This window comes from Elgaria multicarinata, chromosome 1 (genome assembly GCF_023053635.1).
Source record: "Elgaria multicarinata webbii isolate HBS135686 ecotype San Diego chromosome 1, rElgMul1.1.pri, whole genome shotgun sequence".
Taxonomy (NCBI): Eukaryota; Metazoa; Chordata; class Lepidosauria; order Squamata; family Anguidae; genus Elgaria; species Elgaria multicarinata.
Window position 1 is genome coordinate 45,152,589 of NC_086171.1, and position 10,836 is coordinate 45,163,424.

A 10,836-nucleotide genomic window follows, 5' to 3' on the forward strand; every position below is an offset into this window, starting at 1 on the left:
AGGAGGCCGGTCTTAAGCCGCACTGGGTGGCGCTGCGTTGCTGGGTCGGGGCCTACAGGAGTGGAGCCGCTAAGGCGCGCCCTCCTCCCTCTTTCCTACATCCAACCCACTCGCTCCTGTTTCGTTCTCTTTGGCCCCGGCGAAGGCGGCGGAAAGTATGGAGAAAAGCAGGCCGGACGGCTCCGTCTCTCATTCTGTGCCAGTTTCCACCACTGACAACCCTCTAATTAAGCCTGCCAGTGGAGGCTGGTAGCTCTGATTTCGGTGGGGCTGTACATCCATTCTGGGTCTCAGAGTGCCGAAACCTATCCCCAACATATGTTCAGCACCTTGGATCTAGAGTTCTGGCTGGTTCTGACTGAAACCCAGAATGGATTTCCAGCCCCACCGAAATCAGAGCTACCAGCTTCCATTGAGTTCTGTGGCTACATGCTAGGCTTGCCACCTGCTCTTTCAAGGAACTTTTCCTTATATAGTTGCAATTCTAACTATTCTCAAATAAATAGATGACGCATTAAAATGTAGTGTTCTTTTTCAAGTAGAGATGCTCCATAACTTATACAGAAAAGCAACTTCATTTAATATATTGTGAAGACAGATCAGTCTAGAAAGGTGTTGATATATGTTCTAAATCTAACATACTTTCCTCTTAAGCAAGGAAAAGTCACATCTAGTAAATAAAAATGAATTCTTGTGAATCTGCATTGTTTCAGTGGTGGCTGGTAGCTAGAATTCCAAAGGAGCTATCGAAAGTGCTGAACTCATTTTGGTGATAGGGTTCAGACCTTTGGATAGCTCCTTTGGAGTTCTGAGTGAAACCAGAGCTCATTCACTGCCCCACTGAAATAGGAAGCCACCAACCAACACTGGGGTGTTTTTTTTACACAGGGTTCCCCCCTTCCCCAAACCATCAAACTAAAGCTTACATATTGTTGTCTATAGGCTGCATGATGAAAAGCTACAGATCTGACATATCCTAGCACTACAGTTATCCAAAAACATTGATCCAAGGGATGGATACTCCTGGAACTTCAGAACTTTAACAGGGGATCTCCTCAAAACAATCAAATTCCAGATCACACCCATATCCATGGATTGCACCATTAAAATCACATATACTGTACTTCACAGCAATGCCATAGCATGAAAACAAAATCTGAGGCACAGATTCTCTTCTCCCCCACCCTCTCAGCACCACCGCAGATATACCTGGATTTTTACAGGAAATGCCATTAAAACCACAAAGTCACAGATCAACATCTGTACCCATTAATTCTACTATAAAAATCACAGATCTAGGGCTTCGCTGTCATGGATTTTTACATGACATTACAACACACCACTCTGCAAACCACCATCAAATCACAGATCACATCTGTGCCCATGGACTACTGCACCACAAAAATAATACATCTGGCACTTCATGGCACCTCTGGAGCAAAAAACATAGATCCAAGATATGGATCCTCCAGATTTTTACAAATCACCTCCATCAGATTGCAACAATGCTCCATAAAAATCATAACTCTGGAGTTTCATGGCACAGCCATTATGCAAAAACATGGATACTCATGATTTTTAAAGGGGATCCCTGCAAAATGTCAGTGTTTGTGGTGCATTCCCTGAACCAGGGCTGGGCAGAGGGGGGCCACTGAAGCCAGTTGGCATGGGCCTACGATTTTGAAGGGGCCTACTCCGAGTCCCCCTGGTAGAGGCAAAGGGGGACCCATTGGTAAACATTTGTTACAAAGTAGCTCTCCTGTGAGTGTCATTGCCAGCAACAGTGGTATCTAATGAGAGGCGCTTCAGTGTCCTAAAACAAATCAAGTCATACTTTCGGTCCGCAATGGTGCATGAACTTTTGAATGGATTAGCAGTTTTGAACATTAACATTGACAAGGCAAAGTTGCTAGATTTTTCTGTTGTTGATGATGAATTTGCCCAAAGAAAAGCATTTCTGACTGTGAAGAAGTGATGTCTTATATACATCTTGAATAAAAAATGCTTGCCATTAACTTTTTTATAAATCATTCTAGTTCATATGTATTTAAAACTGATTAAAAATACTTAGTGAGCAGTTTGAAATCGGGCCTACATTTTCTATCTGGCCAAGGCCTATTATCAGCTTTGCCTAGCCCTGCCCTTGACTTACACATGATCTGTGATCTGATACTAGTGTTGGTGGCATTCAAAGCTAGAAATATTTTGAGGACCTTTGGCATCAATGGAATTATTGGTTTTGTGTATTCTTATCTGGCACCATCAGTATTTGTTGGATTATGTAGTAAAAGTGGCACTACCTAAATGAGTGTCTCTGCAATCCTACATGTGCTTACTCAAAGTTGTTCCACTGTGTTCAATGAGGCTTTCTCCCAGGTAAATGTGAATAGGGTTGCAAACTGAATCACAAGCACTACTATCTTGTGTTTCTTCACAAATGTGAAATATTACTTTTAGTGCAATGAGTCAAATATAGCAGGGATGGGCAAAAGGTGGATCAAGATCTCCAGGGGTGTCTGACTCAACTATTTAACAATAGTAACAACTTTGTCTCTCTCTCTCTCTCTCTCTCTCTCTCTCTCTCTCATGGTAAATGGTGAAGCAAAGAAAACATGTGGGGAGGAGGGGTCTTAGTGTGGGAAAGGGCTGAGAACATTATTCTGGCAATGAAAACACATTCTTGGGTTGAACACGTGTTCAGAGGTACCCTTCTTTAATTCTAAGTGTATGTCTGTGCCACTGAGCCACTATGCCAGCCTTCCTCAACCTGGTGTCCTCAGATGTTTTGGACTTCAAATCCCATCAGCCCCAGCCACCATGACCAGTGGTCAGGAATGCTGGGAGTTGTAGTCCAAGACATCTGGAGGACACCGGATTGGGGAAGCCCTATTAATATTTTTACCGATACCACATTCTGAGTTTCTATGCACTGTCCTGTCTAATTTCTCTGACAATTGTCATAGGAATAAAGTCATATCTTTTTCGCAATTTGTAGTATAGGTGTGTTGAATATTGTGAGTGTATTATATTACAGTCTGCTTACGTTTTCTTAATGTTTGGTGTCAATTTTCTGAGAAATGTGAGTTTAGAAAAACACTGGATATTCTGTTTAGGAAGAGATACATTTTCACCTGCACCATGTTGGGTCTACTCTGGGCCACACTGTAGTCGAATGTCCAGAAGATGGCAGTGTCTGCATGCTGGAAGGTCTTTCACTGAATAGCTAAATCTTTTTCTCCTCTCAGAGTTTCAACAGAGCTTTTATACCAACCAATATGGCTTTGTCCCGGAATTGTGTTTTAAAGAATGCTCTGTGTCGATGGATTGATATATCTGATTCTAAAAAGAAAAACCTTTCTTTGCTCTGTAGTTCTCAATTTACATGCATATTAACAGTTTCTTCTGTTCAACTGAACTTAAAGCCCAGTTTTACCATTAATTTGAGCTGTAACCACCAGACACATGGCCATTTGTCTCACTGGAAATAAAAGAGGAGCCAACCAGCAAATGTGAAAAGACATTGATCCTGTTCAGACAATATGCTAAGTCACGGTGGTTAAGTATTTAGAGCTAAATATTATGGCTTAGTGTGCATGTGAACCATAACTTAGCAAGTCATGTGAACCATTCCTAACCATGGTGGCTACATAATGACAGTTTAAACACTCTAACCATTTGCTGCAAAAGGTTAGCAGCCTAACTATGGCTTAGCTTGTCATCTGAACAGGCTCTGTATTTGGCTCTGCCAGGAAGACTTCCACGTCTCCTGCTCGCTTCATTCCCTTTCTATTAGAAGAGACCTGTCCAGAGATATAATGAAATCAAAGACCATCACAAGGTTGAAGGGCACTTGGCAACAGATTCAAGAATTCTGACTGGTTTTCACTGAAACCCAGAGCAGATTCACTGTCCCACTGGTATCAGAACCACTGGCTTCCACATCTACTGTAAGTAGATCCTTTGTAGTAGGGATGTGCTCCGCTTCTAATCGGACCGGAGAAGCAGGAGCGGAGCGGGGGGCTTCGCCTGCCCTTAAGGCAGAGGCGAAGAGGATTGGGGGGCCGGCGGAGCGTGGCGGAGAGGATCGAGGTGAAGGCGGATCCTTCGCCTCGATCCAGAGCTCTGCCGGAAAGGTAAGTGGGGTTTATCGGGCCCTGCCGCTGTCGCCCATGCAGTGACAGCGGCAGGGCCCGGTAACCCCCCCCCCCCGCCCTCCTCTCCCTTATCTGCCTCCGTCCGCGGTCCGTCAGCGTCTCCAATTGAGCCCGCAGTTCCACCAGGAAGTCTGGGCCGCGGCCCAGACTTCCTGGTGGAACTGCGGGCTCAATTGAAGATGGCGACGGACCGCGGACAGAGGCAGGTAAGGTCCCCCATTCCCTTGGTCCCTTACCGGGCTCTGCCGCTGTTGCCGCATGGGTGGCGAAGGCGGCAGGGCCCGGTAACCCCCCCTATGGGGGGGAACGGAGCTCCGATCCGGATCCGGAGCTCCGAGCGGAGCGGAGTGGGCACAGGCGGAGTGGGGGCGGGGCGGAGCGGCCCGGTCCGAAAATGGCGGATCTGAAAGTGAAGCGGAGTGGGGGGTCCGTGCACACCCTTACTTTGTAGCTTTTATAGCCAGGATACTAATTAGTAAATGTTTACTTCTGTCATTTGCTATCCCCTGTATACATTTCTGTAGCCCTTTTACTTTGCTACAAAGGCAGGGTACAAATCAAGTAACTATATAAGCAGCAGAAACAATTATAGTTCTTGGTTACAGAATGCAATGAGTCCAATTTGGTCAGAACAGAGCACACAGGGATGACTCACATGCCCTGTGTGGTGCTGGCAAAAACAGAACTGCACAGGGAGGGGAAACTGAATAGCAGGGTACCCATGGCGGGCATCAGGAGTGGTCTTCAAGGAGTACATGCAGCCCACGGGTTGACCACCCCTGAAGTAGAGAGCCAGTGTGGTGTAGTGGCTAGAGTGTTGGACTGAGAATCGGGATATCCGGGTTCTAGTCCCCGCTCGACCATGGAAGCCCTTTGGGTGACTTTGGGCCAGTCACAGATTCTCAGCCCAACCTACCTTACAGGGTTGTTGTTGTGAGGATAAAATGGAGAGGAGGAGGATTATGTTCACTGCCTTGGGTTCTTTGGAGGACAAAAAGGTGGGATATAAATGAAATGAATAAATAAAGGTTCTCTAACTGATCTTTAATCAGAGAGAGAGAGAGAGAGAGAGAGAGAATATATGATTGATATGGATCCAATCAGGGTGATCTGCACTCAGAAGCAAGTTAAGAACATAAGAAGAGCCATTCAGACCAGGTTCCATCTAATCTAGCATTCCGTTCACATAGAGGTCAACTAGCTGCTGGTAGGAGGCCCACAAGTGGGACATCAGCACAATAGAACACTTCCATTCATGTTCCCCACCAACTGTTATAGACCGATATCCTGCCTGTGATATTAGTATATTGCAACCTTAACTCATAGAGGAATTGCTCCAGCTCCTTATCATTTCAGTTACTCTTTCCTGCACTTTTCCCAACTCTATGATATCCTTTTTTAGGTGCAGTGATCAGAACTGTACACAGTTTTCCAAGTGTGATCGCACCATAGATTTGAATAAGGAGAGTATGATGCTGATAACTATAATTTCAATTCCTTTCTTAATCATACCAATGGCATGCAATGAAAGTGGAGACAGCACACAGGTTTGGGGGAAGGGAATGCCCTAATTTAGCCCTTTCCACTTTATGATCTCCTGGAAGAAGGCAGGACTGGGCTGCCACCCTGAAGTGCCAATAAAGACTTAGGTTGGTGGTGCAGATACACAGTGCACCATTTTGCTCCTTGTTCTATGTCAGGGCTGTTGAATCTCTTTCAGCTCCATGGCCAAATTCGATGTCAAAGACGTATTTGGGGGTGCATTCTAGTAGTGAGTGGGGGCAAAGAGGTGAGGCCAAAATCCCCCCCAAAATTTTTTTGTGGGAAGCTCTTATTGCAGTAACTAAAGCCTTAGGAGAGACATTAGAATGAGATGGGGGGGGGGGTACTGTGCGAAATTCAGGAAGCCACCAGATGATTGACAGTTGGGGAAAGGGGTGTGGCTTCCTGGGAAACCCCAAAGAGCCAGATAAGGATTAACATTCAACACTTGCATGTTACAAACATTGTTTGTAGTGACTTGTCCAGTTCTTGCTGCAACAAATCCAGCCTCAACTGGATAATAGCACCTTCCATGCGGCCCTTGAGATGCCTTCATCCCAATGTCTTTGATCCAATGAAGACCTTGGTGCAGCCTGGGAGTGTACAAGGATCCTATATGGAACTGCATTGATCTATATTCTCTCATCACTACTGCTGTTGCAATAAATGCCCCCAGCTTAACATGTTATTTTATTGAACTGTCTCTTATGAAAGACTCTTGACAATTTTCCTTTCAATGCAGAATTCAATTTTCTTTCAGGAAGCAAAAAGATAGTCCGCATAGAAATCCCAGTAGACTTTATTGCCTCATTTGTCTGTCTGGGAGTGGAAGTTAAGCTTGCAATGTTATAGAAACGGGACAAAGTTTTGACAGTTCGATTGAAAGTGGATAACTCCCCCCACCTCAAATTAGAAGTAGAGTTCAATGCAGGAAATGAGATATCATTAGGCAGAAAAATTTATAAAAGATTTATACTTTGGAGAGTCCCCCCCCTTTTTTTTTTTTTTACAATCCACCGGAAAAATCCATTACAAACCTTTCCAACGGACATTCTGCACATGGGTGTATTTCTTTGCAAAAGAATGAACTGAAGTTATTTCAAGTCCTGTACAATGAGCAAAACTAATTGATTCTGCTACAAACCACATTCAATTATTTTGTAATGTTGAAACAGCATCCAGCTACTGAATGAAGTAATTCCCATGGCTATCATATTGCACTGGTACTGTAAGATGCCCACAATAGAAGTTTCTAGACCTTTTTACAAGGAAAAAAAATCATCAGGCAATGAATGGGGACATTAGCATCAATATAAAGCAGGTCCCTGAATGGTTCTATTCAATTTGTTGTGCAACTCACATTGAAATTCTGTCCAGGCCTTTTAAAAAAAAAACTAAACTTGCATGTGGGGAGGGGAGGGAAATGTTGAAACAACCGAAGTCTTTGTTAAGTAGATTTCGGAACACATTTGGTAAATACACTCCTGTACTGTAGAATAGTATTAAACTCTGTCCAACGAAATAAACAGGGTGTTATAAAAGTGTGTTGGCTCAGAACTAAAGAGAAATGGTAGAAACATCTAACTTGAAAACTTATATTTCAGTTTGTTTCTGAAGGTCTTACATAAACCTGAGCTCTCTGGCAGTTTCACTGAAACTGGATTAGCAAGTCTTCTCTTGGCTCTTTTGTTCATCAACCAGAGTACCCAGCCAGCGATTTTAATTTTATTCTGAACACTTCTGGCTGGTGCAATATCGAGATTGCAAGAACAGGTTGGCCCAGTAAAATAAAGTTATGGATGCTCCGTTTCCTAGAAGACTGAGAACTTACAGGGGTCACACTTATACTGTATTACTGGAGACATAAGGTGTTTAAGTGTAATATTTCAGTTTATTTACAAATACACAAGGTGAGCATAGGTGGAAGTAGACAGCATAGTACTCCAATAAACAGTAGACCTACTGCTTCCACACCAGATCTCCACAGAGAAGATCTCTACATCCCCAAATGCTTTTCGGTTAAATCTCCTAGCACATGTAATGACAACCCAGAGTATGGGTTCTTGTCTTACCCAGAGATTACCCATGATTTGTCTCCCAAATGACTGTGCAAAGCACAGATTGTTTTCAATCCCTGGCTTGTTTACCTTCTTCTTCATCCACTCCTTCTCTATATCCCAAATACCTTTGCAGCACTGTAGTATTGGCATGTAGAGTTGCCGGGTTTTTTTTTAATCACTCTTGCCAACACCTCTGTAGCCTAGCAAAACAACCTGCATTTGCCTGTAACAACAACCCATAGTTAAAACAACCCAGAATTCATAACCCAATAACAAACCATGGATTGTCTTTCTGGGTTGTTTGTGGTTAACAACCCCTGGTTAACCCATAACTCCAGGTTTGCACAAAATAACCACCCAGGATTCAAGAAACCATACTCTGGGTTGCCTTTACATGTGAATGAGCTCTCTCTCTCTCTCTTTCCCAGATACATTTAAAACTGGTTTTTCTGTCTCCCTGCCCCACAAAACCTGCTTCTATTGCTGTTAACAGTATTCATGACAACATATTATTTCACCTCTTCTATATGAATCAGATAAAAGCCGTGAAGCGACAGCTTTTAAAAGTTTAATTGCATTTATGTATTACAACATCAAATTCAGACGAATTGGTTGTAACTTGCTGTTAATGTCTGGGAAACATTCAGAGCAGAGGATGAATTGGCATTACGTCAAGTCCACCACTCACTTTTGGGAAGTGACATAGCCTGTGATATGATACATAAGACTCACTGTTCCCATTCCCTCAAAATCCTTATGCAAATTTCAAAAGCAGTTACATTGATTTCCACCCCACCCCCAACAGTTGTCCCTGCACCCACCAAATAGGAAAAGTCAGGGACGGGTCATCCATATAGGTGAACCAAATTAAGTGGGTCACCAAATACGAGGGTGGGGGGAAATCCAAAACAAATTCATGCATGTACAGAGGGAATATGACTGAGGCTGTGGAGGTGAGTGAGGCGACATGGGATATCCTCCTAGTCTGCTGCTGCTCCCAGTTGAAGGCAGGGAGTGAGGCTCCCCCAAGAGCAACCGCTTTCTTTGTCCTTGGACGGCTGAGCCGAGGGCCAGATCTACACCAAGCAGGATATAGCACTATGAAAGCAGTATGAAAGCTGTATATAAGAGGCAAGAGCCACACTACTGCTTTATAGCGGTACTGAAGTACACTGACAACTGTTGGGGCCCATTGACACATTCCATATACTGCTTTCATACCACTATATCCTGCTTGGTGTAGATTAGGCCTAGGGCTGGTGGCACCTTGTTGGCCATGATGCCCTGAGGATGCAACCGGGACCCTTCTTCCAGGGACCTCCCTGGATGGGACTTCTGTTCCTTCGGATAGCTTTGATTGTCTCCTTTGTTGTTTTTATCAGATGCTTTGAGCTGATTCAGCACTTAGTTGTTGTTGGTTTAAAAAAAAAATTGTTTTATTACAAATGATAATATTTCTGTTCCCAAAGATGTTGAGGGGAGGTGCTTCTTCCTCAAACAGAAAATAGGGACAAAATGTTCCCCAGTTTACCAAAATCCTCAGCCTAGATGTGCACTCAGGGTTTGGTGGCGCTGATTGCATGGTTCACCTAGGGTGCCAGTAGCTGGCAGCTAGTCTAGGGCCTTAGGTGGAATAACAGAACTGTTATTATTTAGGAATCCATTGACATGTACAATTATTTTAAATCACATTGACAGATTCAATGGTTCTCAATCCAGAGCATGGTATTGAATGGTTTTACATTAAGAGCCCACACAGAAAATATATTAAAATGAAATGCAAGGGCAAAACTAATGATAGCTGCAAAACTGCGTTGAAATGAAACTTAAATTACAATATAAATTGCACTGATGCTTGTTCAAATTAGATGTTGTTCTATCATGCATATCCCTCTTGCAAGAGCAACAGTATCTCATTTACATTATCCAGATCATGGCAACTGTAGCGGCACAGCCTAATCCTATGCATTATTCAAAAGTAAGTTGAACTTCAGTCAAAGGGACTCACTTCCAAGCAAATGAAATGGCAGCCTTAATGTAATCAGTCCTTCCTTTGGCTCCAAGACAATGGGGCTGTTCACACAACATGCTAGACCACACTCAAGTTGTTGAATGTGGGTTGTTTTGAACCATGGGGTTGTTTGTTGTGTTGTCTGAATACAACATGCTTTCCGTAGGGTGGATTATCGTGTTGTCTGAATGCAGCCAGGGTGGCTTGTTAATCACCCTGAACTACCCAACAACAAACCATGGATTCTCAAGGTGGCTTGTTCAAGAAAATAAGCCACACTGCATGCTTAACACCCTGGCTGTGTTCAGACAACATGATAACCCATGGTTCAACAAACAACCCATGATCCATTTAGTTCTGGTAATAGTGTTGTGTGAACAGTCCCATAATCAACTGGTTTGCATGTCATGACCAACTATGGCTTGAATAATCCAGGGCTACTTGGGCCCATGCCAGAGTGAGCAAACAACATGCTGCCTCCCAGCCACTCACCACTTCATTTTCTGTTGTGTGAACAATCCAGGAATACCTGGTCCTGGGTTGTTCATTGTGACATACAAATCTGGAATTCTGGGTTGTTGAGAGGTAAAGAACCCAGAGTTTTAACCCAACAACAACAAACCATGATTCGCAGAGATCTGGTGTTGCAGATATACCCATCAGTGTAACTACTTAGAACTAAAGTGCTAATAATGTTTGCTGAAACTAGCCCCACAATCCTGTGCCCAACCAACATATTAAAAATACATATGTTTGCATTTCTAGAACCCATCTCCATGTAATTCTGGCTTTCTTTATCACCTCTCTAGAAAGAACAGAACTGTATTATAAAAGAACAGAATAAAACCAAACCAGAGAATTATGAGAATGCATCTTTAAAATTGACTTAGGCAATGAGAAGATTCATGTGAAAGTTTAAGGAGCCAGAACGGTGAATGTTAGTGATCAGCTAAAATAAATAAATCCAAAGATGTTATTTTCTAAGTAAAATTTTTATTACAAACAAGGACAGTCAGCATCATAATGGGTACAGTTAAACTCATGACTGATGCATTTTTGAGCTACACTG